This window comes from Lathyrus oleraceus, chromosome 6, assembly GCF_024323335.1.
Source record: "Lathyrus oleraceus cultivar Zhongwan6 chromosome 6, CAAS_Psat_ZW6_1.0, whole genome shotgun sequence".
Taxonomy (NCBI): Eukaryota; Viridiplantae; Streptophyta; class Magnoliopsida; order Fabales; family Fabaceae; genus Lathyrus; species Lathyrus oleraceus.
The window spans coordinates 499,838,485-499,854,786 of NC_066584.1; the positions used below are offsets into that span (position 1 = coordinate 499,838,485).

At 36.9% G+C, this 16,302-nt stretch overlaps 1 pseudogene; it reads left to right on the forward strand.

The window, feature by feature from the left end:
- The first annotated feature begins 14 nt into the window (after positions 1–14).
- Positions 15–1,925, forward strand: LOC127091082 (mitogen-activated protein kinase 4-like; annotated as a pseudogene).
- The last annotated feature ends 14,377 nt before the right edge of the window (positions 1,926–16,302 follow it).

Here is a 16,302-nt window from a genome sequence, read left to right on the forward strand (position 1 = left end):
AATGAGATCCACTCAATACAGAGTTGTTGATTAGAAATATTTAGATGACCAGGTCTTAAAAATCCGTTGACGAGTTAGCTTAGTAATCATAATTATTAACTCGTTCAGATAAGTTAACTTTTAATTTTCTCCTATACTGTTACATCAATATGATCAAATAGCAAAAGCAACTAGTGGCAATGGGTGATTATTATAATAGAAAATTAAAAGTCTTGTTATAGAGAAGAATTCAACCTGATAACAGAATTGAACAGAATCCAAAAATGGATAGCAAAAGCAAAGATGATAATGATACAGATTCAACTAAGAAGGTTTTCACTCATAAAGGTCGTTACGTCCAATACAGTTTGTATGGAAACTTGTTTGAAGTGTCTTCAAAATATGTTCCTCCACTTTGCCCTATCGGTAGAGGTGCTTATGGCATCGTCTGGTTAGTTTTGCTTCTTTATCGTTTGTTCTAGAAATAACTTATACATAAACACTTATGTTATAAATGCTTTTCAGTGCCGCGGTTAATTCTGATACTCGTGAGGAAGTTGCCATCAAGAAAATTGGAAATACCTTTGATAACATTATTGATGCTAAGAGGACTTTGAGGGAAATCAAACTTCTTCGTCACATGGATCATGAAAATGTATTCTAACTTCAGAGGTTTTACTTTCTGCTCATTATTATTATTATGCTATAATGTCCTGATGTTGAATTTTTGTCACAGATTATTGCTATTAAGGATATTATAAGACCTCCACAAAAGGATGCTTTTAATGATGTTTACATTGTTTATGAACTGATGGATACGGATCTTCATCAGATTATTCGTTCGAATCAACCTCTTAATCTCGATCATTGTCAAGTAAGCTTTCTCTCTATTCATGTTATTGAATTTGAAGTGCATAGTTTCATTTATAATTGAGCTTTCCATATAAGATTTTTCTTGAATTCTGCAGTACTTTCTATACCAGCTATTAAGGGGACTGAAATATGTGCATTCCGTGAATGTCTTGCATCGTGATCTTAAACCGAGCAATTTACTTTTGAATGGAAACTGTGACCTTAAAATTGGGGATTTTGGTTTGGCGAGGACGACATCTGAAACAGATTTTATGACGGAGTATGTGGTTGGTTACTAGATGGTATCGAGCCCCGGAGTTGCTCCTTAATTGTTCAGAGTACACATCCGCAATCGATGTTTGGTCGGTTGGTTGTATATTTGCTGAAATCATGACCAGACAGCCTTTGTTTCCTGGGAAAGATTATGTTTATCAATTAAGGCTTATAACTGAGGTAACTGCTTGGTGCTTCCCTTTGAAGCATTCTAGTTAATGTATTACATTGCCTATCTCTTGCATAGTTTATTTGTTGAAATATGCATTTTGTTTTCCTTTTGCTCAAAAAAGTTAATAGGTTCTCCCGACAATTCGAGCCTTGGATTTCTCCGAAGTGAAAATGCGAAAAGGTATCTTAGACAGCTTCCACAGTTTGGGAAGCAAGATCTTTCTGCGAAATGTCCTCGTATGTCGGCCGAGCCTCTGGACTTGCTAGAGAAAATGCTTATCTTTGATCCCGACAATCGAATTACAGGTATATTAACTCGCTCCTCATTGAACAATACAATTTCTCTTATCTTTTCATTGATTTGCAGTTGATGAGGCACTATGTCACCCATATCTATCATCACTTCATGACATCAATGATGAGCCAGTGACTCCCATGCCATTCAGTTTTGATTTTGAGCAGCCATCATGTACCGTAGAGCACATCAAAGAACTCATCTGGAGGGAATCAGTGAGGTTCAACCCGGATCCACTGTCTAAATAGTTCTTTCTTATTTGTGTAAATGGAACAAGATGTAGCATTTCATAATCATTATTCCCATTGTATACACTGTCTGTTATTGGAAACTATAGAAAATTCCCTTCCTTTTAGTCAAGTCCTAAACCATCTAAGGCACTATGTAAAATGGTTAATTATTAGTAATCTAGTTGAATATTGCAAATTAAAAAAGTTGTTGTGTTGATTATACTAAATAATTATTTTGATATCCTTCTTCCGAAAACAAGTAATTACTTTAGGGTGTATGATTAACAGTTTTCTTGTGAGTAGAACTGTTAAACACAATTAATCCTTTATCTTTGTCAATGCCTTATAAAAATTAGTCAGTTTTATTAAGTAACTCTTCGTGTATTCAGTTATGACTCTAAGTTGTATATACATACAGGTCTAATACTATTGTAATATAAAGTTGAGGGATATAATACTCCTCCGTTTTTAAAATAAAATAAAATTATACCACGGTATAAATCATTTACATTATTATTTATTATTTTTTTATTATACCTTTAAAATAATGTTCGCGATCCTTGTAAATATATTAATTTTTTTTAATTAAAAAAAATTCCTTTTTGTGAATGATGTTATAATATTTTTTATCCACAAATCTTTTGTAAGCAATTTGTATTTAGTATGATTCAAACATGAGATCTTGAAAAGAAAATATTCTCAAGATCTAAATCTTCATCACGAGGCCGCACTCACGCACACTTTTCATTCATAATTTTTATCCTTTATTAAAAATGTGATTAAAATGAGAGAATTGAAAATATCCAAATTCTTTAAATGAGACCCACTCAAATTTTTATATTATATTACACTTTATTATTTTTTTAACAATTCAATTACATTTTCTAAAGATCAATATAATCTATCCCACCAAATATCTTGCAATTTATCCCATTGCTTCTAATTGGTACTATTGGTAGTGAAAATAGTTAAAGAACATTCTCAAATGTGAGAACTTGGTCATATGTAAACACGCCTTGCTTTCTCAAAAATCTAAATACACTGCCATGATGCCTTTAATTACTGTGTAGACACACTAATCTGGCCAACTATATTCATGCTCTATGAAAGAGAGATAGATGAAAGAGAAAAGTTAAAAAAAAAAAAGCATGGACTCCGATGAACTTTTATCTAACCCCTAAAAGTGCCAAAAATTAGTTTGTTGTCAAGTCACATCAATTTTTTTCGTAAGACACGTTTAAGATTTGATTGATAATGAGAAGAAATTGAAAAGAGAGAAATATGTGAGAGGGTGTGAAAGAAGAGAGAAATATAGTTGATTTGATGTGTCGAATGATATAAGAAAAATATATATGTGAAATAGAGAAGATTGAAATGTTGATTGTTTTTAAAAGTTCCAAAATATCCTTAATTAAAAATTCTTAACAAAAATCATGTATTAAATAACTAAACTCAAATTTCTATTCTAGTAATTTAATGGAATTTAGTTTATTTTAAGTTAGTTAAGATTATTATATTTAATTAATTTCTAATTTTAATTAAAAAAAAGAAAATTAAACAAAGGTAAGGAGGTTTGTTATCTATAACAATATATAAAGGGAAAACTTAGTTTTGGTGTAGCATGTTTTTCTACCGATTTTATCCTTAGATAACTTACTAAATAACTTCTATTGAAACCACTATTATCTTCTTTCACATAACATCCTACTATTAACTTCTTATATTACTTCCAATTAATATTAACATTGAATAAAACAATATCGTATATATTTTCACGTATATTTATTTAAAAAGCGGACAGAGTGCCCGTCTGGACGCTAGTATAAGATAAAAGAAAAAGTATGGTCATCACATAAATATATTACATAGTAAGAGGTATTAAAGGAAACAAAATTAGTATTTAGCTTTTAGATATTTTCTTCACTAGATAAGAGAGGGTCCAGTGGAGCACATCACCATTCATTTATCTTTGAATTAATTTTTTAATATATACTTGAGAAAAATTATTGAGATTTCACTAATTTATTTTGAACTGAAACAATCTATTCCCATTTTGAAAATGAACGATGATATGTTCTAGAGGATCCTCTCCCAGAGATTGATATAAAATTATTTCAAATTCATCCTTGAGCCATTTCATCAGAGGATTGGGGCTCAGATTGATCAGTGCATTGCCAAATTCATCTATCAGTTGAAAAGTCAACTGTGGTCAACTGTGCTTGATTTTATGGATTTGGAGGTGGGAGAGAGTTGGATACACTTTATTCATGTTGGAACAAGCTTCATTTGACATGTCAAAGCTCAAGAATGAGGAAAATAAAGTCAGACAAAAAAATTTCCAAAACGATCTCGAGTATTACACGTGGGTGATATACCAGCAAAGGATGAAGCGTGATAGAGGAAAAGAGGCTAGCAGCCATTTGTCATGGGCAGTTATACCAGCAAAGGATGAAGCGTGATTTTGACAAGAAGGTGCGACCTCGAGTATATCACGTGGGTGATATGGTGCTGAAAAGGATCCTTCCTCCTCAAAACGATCGAAGGGGCAAATGGACACCGAATTATGAAGGTCCATTCGTGGTCAAGAAGGTTTTCTCTGGTGGAGCCTTGTTGTTAACGACCATGGATGGTGAGGATTTTCCATCCCCTGTGAATGCGGACGCAGTTAAAAAATACTTCGTGTAAAGAGACCCGCTGGACGAAAAGAATAAAATAGTCCAGGCAAAAATGGGCATCCCGGCGAACCAAAAAACAGAAAAAAAGGTTCGGGCAAAAATTTATGTAAAAATGCACTATTTAAGCCTAAAAATGCAAAAATTTATGTAAATACACGTGCCAGCAAAAGCCCGTGAAAAAAACGGGGCGGACACATTTGAGGGTGAGGACCTAAATCCTTGGCCCGCCCCGCACAAAAGTGCGGTCAAAACAGGCATGTCCAGCGGGCCGAGCCCATTTTGCCACCCCTACATATATGCATAATTATGGTGACTTTATTTGATAATAAAAATGCATAAGACTAAAAATGCAAAACTGGACAAATGGACATGTATCAGGTGAATTTAAAATGCCTGAACAAAATTTGGGTATGATAGTTGCCCCTATTTAATTACCTTAAACCAGAACGTATGAATGACAACGATATTCGTACATTTGTGGTGGAAGATAATTAAATACGAAAATACCCTGGATTTTATCCTCCGAATGCAGTGAGAAATATAGTGAAATAGTCATTAGAAGGTGATTGAAACAATCAAAACTCTCTAATAATCGGCAAAACGATATCTTTTATGATATAATTGAGACTTTCTGAAGATGGAATGAAATCCCAATCTTATCTAAGATTCTTGAGGATACTAGAGCGGTAACGAGATGAAAGCGCACGAGATTTCCAGAGGATCGACAAAGCAATATCTTATATGATATAATCGAAGTATTCCAATAATGGAATGATACCTCAAGCATATCTAAGATTCTCTGAGGATATTTGACAAAATAAAAACTTATGAGACTCCTTGAGGATCAACGAAGCAGTATCTTATATGATATAATCGAAATGTTCAAATAATGGAATGATACCTCAATCGTATCTAAGATTCTCCGAGGATACTAGAGCAATATCTCAAACAAAATTCAATGAGATTCTATGAATCCAGGAAGTAGTATCTTATATGATATAATCGAGATATTCCAATAATGGAATGATACCTCAATCGTATCTAAGATTCTCCAAGGATACTAGAGCAGTATCTCAAATGCGTATCTGTTGGGAAAAATAGTTCCAAAAAAGACTCCCTTTGGAGGAGGTTTACTAACAAAGCTCTGTAGGGGAAAAACTCATAATAGACTTTTTTAGGGTAACCTCTGCTTAGGGAGTAGAGTAGTATAAAAGTTGAGAAATATTATCAACACAAAGTTGAAGAATGACTTACTGAGAAATAATTCCACGAACACATGCAGGGTAAGAACTCATTTAGAGAAGTACCACTAACTTCAGTGAGGATTGTCCTGGATACTATGATTGAACTTGGATCCTGAATTATGTCATGTTTGTTATGATATTTCGTACGACATTCCACTTTGGGTGGAAGTATCATGCATGGAATGATGCATGAAGATGCGTGTATGGATGCAATTGCTGGGGATTTTTAGATGCATGTAGAAATGTGAACAATTTTGTTCATCTTTGTTAAAGCTTCTTGTCTCGACGGGAAAGCTATGCATATGTATGCTAATGATTAATATGATTGTATTTTTGACATTTTCAATTTTTGCGAGAAAGTTATGCATGAAGTGATGCATATGATGCAAGTGGGAATGAAGCCGAGTACTAGGATTTTTTATAGGGTTTTGTTTTTGTCTCCAATGAGAGATGGTTGGGGAATATCATCATCAAAGGATTGATGAAAGATAGAATTTGACATCGTCAAAAGGTTGACGGAAAAGACTTCATGTGGAATGACATCATCAAAGGATTGATGAAAAAGAATCAATTAGGGAATATCATCATCAAAGGGTTAATGGGAAATGATTTATGGTCATAAAAGGATTTATGGAAAGAACTTCACTATGGAGTGACATCATCAAATGGTTGATGGAAATGAATATCATCATCAAAGGGTTGATGGAAAAGAAACAACTTATGTAATATCATCGTCAAAGGATTGACATGAAGACTTTATATAGGTAAAATCATCATAAAAGGGTTAACGAAAAGAACTTCACTAAGGAGTGACATCATCAAATGGTTGACAGAAAAATATCAATTAGAGAATATCATCATCAAATGGTTGATGATAAAAGATTTGTGATCGTCAAAGGATTGACGGAAAGAACTTTACTATGGAGTGACATCATCAAAGGGTTGACGGAAAGGAATATCATCATTAAAGGGTTGATGGAAAAAAAACAACTTAGGTAATATCATCATCAAAGGGTTGATGGGAAGGCAACTTATTTTTGTTTTATTTATTTATTTAATCAGCTAACCAAAAAGTCAACCCTGAATTTATCATCCCTTTTAAAATCCCTTGAGCCTATTATCCCATTTTTTGTTTAAAACTCATTACAAATCGAAAAATGAAAAACAATGGTATCACCTTGTAACACCTCAAAATTTGCCCTCTTCTCTTGGGACTAGCATATCATATTACATATCATTTTTAGGTCATTAGGCATTGCATATTGCATATCATGTGGTTACATTGTACAAGTCATCCTCACAAGTCTTGATCAAGAAGATGAAGAGGTTATGTGCAAGCTAGGGTTTCATTGGACTGGATCACTAATCATCTGAGGATGGTGATTTAAATTAGGGTTTTTGATTCTCAGGGAGATTGATCTACATCTTGGTTGAAGTGATACATCATCATCATCATGGTTTGTCATCATCAAGTGTTGAAGATTCCTTGAGATTAGGGTTTTGACCACTGGTCAACCCTAATCAGTTGTATTGGGCCAATCAGGGCATGGCTAGGAGATGGGGTCTATGATGGAGATGGGGATCATTTCATGGTTATATGGAGCTTATTGAGGCTAGGGTTTCATCCTTGAGCCATTTCATCAGAGGATTGGGGCTCAGATTGATCAGTGCATTGCCAAATTCATCTATCAGTTGAAAAGTCAACTGTGGTCAACTGTGCTTGATTTTATGGATTTGGAGGTGGGAGAGAGTTGGATACACTTTATTCATGTTGGAACAAGCTTCATTTGACATGTCAAAGCTCAAGAATGAGGAAAATAAAGTCAGACAAAAAAATTTCCAAAACGATCTCGAGTATTACACGTGGGTGATATACCAGCAAAGGATGAAGCGTGATAGAGGAAAAGAGGCTAGCAGCCATTTGTCATGGGCAGTTATACCAGCAAAGGATGAAGCGTGATTTTGACAAGAAGGTGCGACCTCGAGTATATCACGTGGGTGATATGGTGCTGAAAAGGATCCTTCCTCCTCAAAACGATCGAAGGGGCAAATGGACACCGAATTATGAAGGTCCATTCGTGGTCAAGAAGGTTTTCTCTAGTGGAGCCTTGTTGTTAACGACCATGGATGGTGAGGATTTTCCATCCCCTGTGAATGCGGACGCAGTTAAAAAATACTTCGTGTAAAGAGACCCGCTGGACGAAAAGAATAAAATAGTCCAGGCAAAAATGGGCATCCCGGTGTTAGACGGTGTGGCTAGTGATCGAGAGGGGGGGTGAATAGATCACCTCTTTAAAATTTACGGATTTTTGCGTTTAATCAGAGTTTTCAAAAACAGCGTATAAAGCAGTCCCGAATCGACTTCCGTCTATTCTGAACCGCTACTAGAAAGCCGGACACGCAAGTGCAGTTGCTGGATTTTAATGAGAATGACAGAATTAATACACACAGAATGTTAACAGATTGAATGCGCTTATCCTCAAATACTATTTCCAATGAACACAATCAAGTTAACCGTTTTGTCAAACAGTTGGTGTGTGAGTGTTTGATGATAAACAGCAATGGTGTATGACTAAAGGTTTTGTTATCACTGCTGTCCAGAAATTTAATCAATCACCACACACTAACAGAATTTGCAAAACAGTATTTGAAACGTAAAGAAGATTAAGGTAAAAGAAGATACGCAGAGATTTGTTAAGGAAGTTCCCCACGTCGTCCTCGCGTGTGGGTACGTCTCCCTCTCAATTTCAAATGAAATTGAGAACTTTGATTATCAATTATTGCCGAATCCGTTGATACAAGGTTTTGATACAAAGACAGAATTTCTAATCTCCAAGAACCTCTTCTTGTATAAACCTTCACTTGATCTGAGCTTGATCAAGATTTTCCTGCACAAAGTTGCAAACAATTCACCGGTTCCACGACCTGCTTGCGAAATCCCCCGATCTCCAAACGCAACGCTGCGGCTGAATCTGTTCTGCAAATGTGACTCCGAAACCCTCAAGAACAGTCCAGTTCTTGAAGGACAAACCAGTAGGTTTTTCCTAGAAACCCCCTTCAACCTTCAACCCAGCTAGATCCTCGATCGTTCCACTGCAAACCACAGCTAGATCCTTGATCACACCACTGAACGTTATCTCAATCCCTCTTTAGTCCAAAGAACAAGAATTGTTGTGTGTAATTGTTCTTGAAGAAAATTGATTGAGAAGATGAAGAAGATGAAGTCTCTTTCAGGTTTCTAAATGCTCAGACAATTGCTCCAACACTTGTTTGATCTTGTGTTCAATTGTCTTTTTGCTCAATGAATTCGTAACCTTCAATTGCTGTCAAAACCTGTATATATGTACTGCAAAACAAATTCTGTTATGACTTAAAACAGCCTTGTGTATTGATACACAGGAGTGTGCATCGATGCATACTGTAAGTTGTTTGTAATTTGGTCAAATTAATTAATCATGTATCGATGCAAAAGTCGTGTGTATCGATGCATGTGGTATTTTACACTAATCTGTATCGATGCAGGAGTCGTGTGTATCGATGCAGGTGGTATTTACACTAATCTGTATCGATGCTTAATGCTCATGTATTGATGCACAGGCTAACACAAGTGGTCATGTATCGATCCAGAAGTCGTGTGTATCGATGCACAGAGCTTTTGCACTTCCATGTATCGATGCATGGCTCGTGTGTATCGATGCATACTGAACATAATTTGTTTTGTCATTTAATCAAGGCTGCATGTATCGATGCACAGATTCATGTATTGATACATACTGTTACAAAATGCATTTTAATAGTTATTTTAAGTAATTTTTCAATGTACATGTGTATGTGTGGTTATGCAACAATGGAGTGAGATGAATCACAAGGTAAAAACACAATTATATCATGTAATGCAATGCACAACCAATTTGGATGATGTTCACACAATTTGCTATCATTAAAAGTTAATTCAAGTTAAAGAATTCTTTCACAAACTCCCCCTTTTTGATGATGGCAAATTCTTGGCAAGATGTGTGATACTCCCCCTGAGTTTGTGCATATCTGCATTTTCTCCCCCTTTGTCAACATCAAAAAGAGGAAGAACCATAGTTGTCAAGTATAGAGTGAAGCAGGGCATGGCAAAAAAAGATAATACGCTATCAATCACACAGAGAGAAGCGGCAAGTTAAAGAATCATTCACAAAGAATCATTCAAAAGGTACGGGCAATAACAGAGAGAAATAAACAGAACCTTAAAAGCATTTAAAGTGTGCAAACAAGTTTAGGAGTTACATAAGCTAGAACAAATAATGTGCAACCAAATGAAATGAAATGCATTGAAATGAAAGGTATGGTGGGTTAATTTGGATTGTGGCCACCACAGGATTCCTCATCATGTCTGTCGGGGTCTCGGTAGCTTGGCGGAGGTGGAGGAGGAGGCATCGTGTCTGGATTATGTCCCATGAATGAGTATTGCCTGAACCGATTTTGAACCTCAACGCTTCGAAAGCTGTCCATAATCCCAGGATTTTCACGGCAGTCATCCATAAAACCGGACATTTCGTTGTAGAACACTTGATGCCATTTGACCAAGTCTTGGTGCCAAGCATGTTGATTGTGATACATCCGAGTGTGCTCATCATGCCACTCACGATGCTCATTATGCCATTCAGTTTGTTGAACATGCCAATAGCGTGCTTCGTCATGGCGTTCCTTGTTGACAAGTTCCATCTGTTGCAGCATGTGTGTGATGTCCGCAGTTGGTGTTGATGCTGAAGTACCACCGGTGAATGGAGGGGCTGTAGGTTCAGGTACATAGTTGGTAGGAGACCATCTTCGTGGCACCCATTCACCCCAACCAGTATTGGCCTCAGCTTGTGGTGCATCGGTATCAGCCGCATCCTGCATCTCTTCATCAGGCTGATCTTCAGCAACATGGATGCGTTCCGAAGGGATGTCAAAGTTGTAAATTCTGGTTTTGGATTTCCTTTCGTAAAAATAGAAGCACTTGCGGTCTTTGTCCCATCGATATCCCATATGCGAAAGAGTGGCAGAGTCAAACTCTTGAGCAGCAGACGGGGATATAAGAGGAACAATAGGGATTGTGACTTTCCAGAACTTTAGAATTTTCATGACTTGAGAGGCATACCCTAGCGCTACAGTTTTGCTGTCTCGCACATAAAATAGACGTTTTACAAAGTAGTTCGCCCAATTTAAGTGAATCTTATTTTGCAGAATGTAGAGAAGGTGTATGCTAGGCCTATCCAACCGAGAGTGGCCACTGTTGGTTGGACGCAGAATGTGAGTAATGATCCAGTGCAGAATACGCGAAGTTTGTTTGATCATACCTGACGTGACGTGTTCGTCCTCACTCAACGGTCTATCAATCTTTAGGATAGAAGTTGTAAAGTCCCTCAGGTCAAATTCAGGATCAAAGTGCAGGTCATGCCAGGACTTGAAAGCCATCGACGGAAGCGGCATTTGAAACACCGTTTCCCAATTAGCGGCTTCAAAGGTATATGTTCTGACTCCGATAGAACACCGGAACATATAGCCTGGACCAGTGTGTAAACCAGCATAAAAGGCCCGGATGAAATCCTCATGATAGGCATCTTTTGTAGATAGAAAGGACCCAAGTTTTTGTGCATGTAACAGTTCAACTACTTCATTTAGGTGCAGGTGAACAGCATCTGTTTTATCAAAGATATGAGGTTTCATTACCAACCTGGCCTTGAAGGATTCCTCAAATTCAGCAGCAATGGCAGGATGAAGAATGTCTAAGGCATTTGAAGGAACATCTGGTGGTTGCTGAGACGTACCGACTGCTTCCTTTCCCTTGCCTTTTCCTTTGGCTCTGACTGGAATAGTGCGTGGAGGCATGGTGATGTTTAGATTTTAGGGTTTTACCAAGTTTGTGAGAGAGTGAAGATGAGAAGGATTAGGGTTAGCCACTGGTTTTGGGGTTTTTGAGGGCAGATGAGATGAAGTAATGAGATAAGAGATGATATGATTGGTTGATGTGTCGATGCATGTGAGAGAAAAAAATGCAATTAATTCAGATGACAGCAGTGAGTATCGATGCAGAGAGTTATGTATCGATGCTAGGTATTTGAAAATTTTCATTGTATCGATACATACGATGGATGCGTCGATGCCAGGGTTTACAATTCCCTTGTGTATCGATACATGCGATATATGCATCGATGCATACTGAAGCTGTATTTCAAAAAATTTAATTTTAGAGTATGTGCATCGATGCAGGCTGCGTATGTATTGATACATACTGATGCTGAACTGGTTTTTTTTTTTTTAATGTGTTTTAATGCAGAATGATTATGCAGGTTGCAATATGACATGTTAATGAGCACACATTATGGACAAAGAGTATATTCAAGCAAACTTTACATCAACTAGAGTAAGCACATTTGATCTAACAGCCACAATCACTAATCAATAAGAAAATTGTAGAAAGGATTGATATTACCTCTGTTGGAGAGATCTTGTGAAGTATAATTGACATCTAAAACAGTGCTTGTCACACACGGTGAGGCATAATATAATTAAGATGCAACATGCCTATGACATCAAATGAGATAGATCTAAGATTCCTAATTCGCGACGAATGTTGAAGAAAGGTTCCGTTGCCAATGGTTTAGTGAAAATATCAGCAAGTTGGTTTTTGGAGTCAACGTGCTCAAAGACAACGTCTTCTTTTTCAACATGATCACGAAGGAAATGATGTCTAATCTCTATGTGTTTAGTGCGTGAGTGTAAAACAGGGTTTTTAGTAAGGTTTATGGCACTAGTGTTGTCACATTTGATAGGAACACGTTTGAGTTGAATGTTAAAGTCTTGTAGTTGCTGCTTCAGCCATAGAATCTGAGCGCAACAACTACCGGCTGCAACGTATTCAGCCTCTGCAGTTGACAAAGCCACAGAAACTTGCTTTTTGCTGTGCCAACTGACCAAGGAGTTTGAAAATAGGTGACACGTACCACTTGTACTTTTCCTATCTGATTTGCAGCCAGCAAAATCAGAATCGGAGTACCCTACTAAGCTACAATCACTTCCTTTAGAATACCAAAGCCCATATTTGGATGTTCCATGAAGATATCTAAATATGCGCTTCACCGCTTTTAGGTGCGATTCTTTAGGATTTGATTGATAGCGTGCACACATGCAAACACTAAACATGATGTCGGGTCTAGAAGCAGAAAGATACAAGAGAGATCCAATCATACCTCTGAATCTTTTGACATCTACACACTTACCGTGTTCATCCTTTTCTAGATTTCCGTTGGTAGGCATTGGAGTGTCGATTGATTTTGAGTCATTCATTCCAAAGCGCTTGAGTAGTTCTCTGCAGTATTTTGTTTGACATACTGCAGTACCTTCCTCAAGTTGCTTTATTTGCAGTCCTAGGAAGTAGTTTAGCTCCCCCATTAGACTCATCTCAAATTCACCCTGCATAACCTTAGAAAATTCTTCGACCAAGTGTATGTTAGTTGAACCAAATATGATGTCGTCGACATAAACTTGAACTAAAAGAATATGCTTTCCTTTGTGTTTAATAAAGAGAGTATTGTCCACTTTACCTCTTGAATATCCATGATCAATTAGGAATTTGCTAAGTCTTTCATACCAAACCCGAGGGGCTTGTTTAAGACCATACAAAGCTCTTTTTAACTTGTAAACATGATCTGGATTTTCAGCATTTTCAAAACCGGGAGGTTGTGAAACATATACTTCTTCATTTATGACACCATTAAGAAAGGCACTCTTTACGTCCATTTGGTAAAGCTTAAAATCCTTAGAACACGCATAGGCGAGCAGAAGACGTATAGCTTCGAGGCGAGCAACTGGAGCATAAGTTTCCTCATAATCTATGCCCTCCTCTTGGTTATATCCTTGTGCTACTAAGCGTGCCTTGTTCCTAGTAATCACTCCGTTTTCATCAAGTTTGTTTCTAAAAACCCACTTAGTGCCTATGATATGATGATCTCGCGGACGAGGGACAAGTTCCCAAACGTCATTTCTTTTAAATTGATTAAGCTCTTCTTGCATGGCCATTAGCCAAAACTCATCAATCAAGGCATCTTTGGCATTTTTAGGTTCTACTTGTGACACAAACGCGAAGTGAGAACAAAAGTTACTTATCTTAGACCGGGTCATTACTCCCTTTGAAATGTCTCCCAAAATGTTGTCGATGGGATGGTCTTTTGAGGATCTCCAAGCAGTTGGAAGGTCATTCACTTCAGCTGTCTTTTCTTCCTCAATTTCTTCATGACTTGCATCTTCCTCCTTCTCATAGGCAGCAGTTTTGGACTGATCAATTTCCTCAACAGCTTCCTTGAGTATGTCTTCTGTAGATACACCTGCGTCATCAAAAGAAATACCTTTTCCGACATTTTTCGGATAAGACTCATCAAACGAAACATGAACCGACTCTTCAACAGTAAGTAAACGCTTATTATACACTCTATATGCTTTACTTGACATTGAGTAACCAAGAAAAATACCTTCATCCGCTTTTGCATCGAACTTCCCAATGTTTTCCTTACCATTATTCAAAACAAAACATTTACAACCGAATACGTGAAGATGTGACAAGTTTGGTTTTCTTCCTTTCAAAAGTTCATAAGGAGTTTTGTTCAAAATAGGGCGAATTAAAATTCTGTTTAGGACATAACAGGCTGTGCTAACAGCATCAACCCAAAAGTATTTTGGTAATCCACCCTCATTAAGCATTGTTCTTGCCAACTCCTCTAAAACACGATTTTTCCGCTCCACAACGCCATTTTGTTGTGGAGTGCGAGGGGCTGAAAAGTTATGCTCAATGCCATACTTGTCACAAAACTTCTCAAAGTGATAATTTTGAAACTCACCACCATGATCGCTACGAATTGTAACTATTTTGGAATTCATTTTGTTTTGGGACAGATTTGCAAAATTTTTGAAAGCAGAAAAAGTTTCATCTTTGCTATGAAGGAATATAGTCCAAGTGAATCTAGAGTAGTCATCAACTATTACAAAGCCATAGTAGTTTCCACCTAGGCTCTTTGTCCTAGAAGGTCCAAAGAGGTCCATATGGAGAAGCTCAAGGGGTCGTGAAGTTGAAATTACGTTTTTAGATTTAAACGACACCCTTGTTTGCTTTCCCATTTGGCACGCGTCACATAGGTGGTCTTTTGAAAATTTTATTTTTGGTAGACCAACTACTAGATCCTTAGATACAACCTTGTTTAGCAAATCGAAGTTAACATGAGCTAAACGTCTATGCCAAAGCCAAGAATCATCATTCAAGGTGACTAGACATTTAGTATTTGTTAACGGTACATCAAACAAGTCAAGCATATAGATGTTGTTTACTCTTACACCTTTAAACACAATGTTTTGTTCAACATGCTCAATTATGCAACAAGTTTTTGTAAATGACACTTTATAGCCCATGTCGCATAGTTGACTTATGCTTAACAAATTGTGTTTAAGTCCCTCAACTAAATGGACATTTGAAATAGTAGTGGTAGAGGGATTACTTACACTACCTTTGCCGAGTATGGCTCCTTTGTTGTTGTCTCCATACGTAACATATCCCTTCTTCTTTGCCTTGAAGTCTATGAAAAGCGATATGTCACCGGTCATGTGCCTTGAGCAGCCGCTGTCAAGAAACCACCTTCTATCCGCGGAGGCAAGGCACTCATCCTACAACATCAAAAGAGAGAAGTTGGTACCCAATTTTCATTGGGTCCAAGTGGGTAAGTGCTAACATGGTTGCCTTTTGGCTTCCATCGATAAATGCCTTTAGGGACAAGAAATCTCCTAAATTTGCACTTTTCAATGGTATGGCCAGCATGGCAACAATAATGACATAAACGATGATGGTATGTTTGTTGTTTCTTGTTCATTGAATCCTTTAGAATAAAAGAGTATTTTGCATATGGAGGATTCAATGACTTTTTAAACAACTTAGGATCAACGGCATAAGTAATTTTAGGTTGTAGCGCTTTTTCTAATTTGACCTTAAGAGTGTTTACCTCTTTTTGCCAAATATAGCAAGCGTTACAATACCTAACTCTACTACATCCGTCAATATCAATATCTTTTGAATTTTCTGCAATACTACGCTTCAATGCTTCTAACTCAATTTCAGCTTTGTTTACTTTACCTTCCAAAAATGAAAAGATATGTTTGTCGGAAGATAATCGTTTAAAAGCATCTATCGCTTCGTTATGCAGTTTTTCAAAAGCTATCTTTAGTTCCGAAAATGACATAGAGGAGAAGTTATTGTAGTAGGCTTGTTTTACCTTTTTGTCATTGTTTTTCTTCTTGTGGTAGGGCAGAATTTTTGTGTGAGCCATGAGGCATAGATTTGCCGCTTCATCATCATCACTTGAGCTTTGCGTGCATGATGAGTCGCTATCACTTTCCCATGCAATGTACGCTCTTCTTTGTTTGCTGTACCCTTTTGGTGAATCCTTTCTTTGATCCTTATACTTTATAGGGCAATCCGTTTTGTAATGTCCGGATTTACCGCAATTGAAACAGGATCCTCTTCCTCTACTTTTCTTGTTCTCTTCTTGTTTTGAGTTTGTAGATTGTTT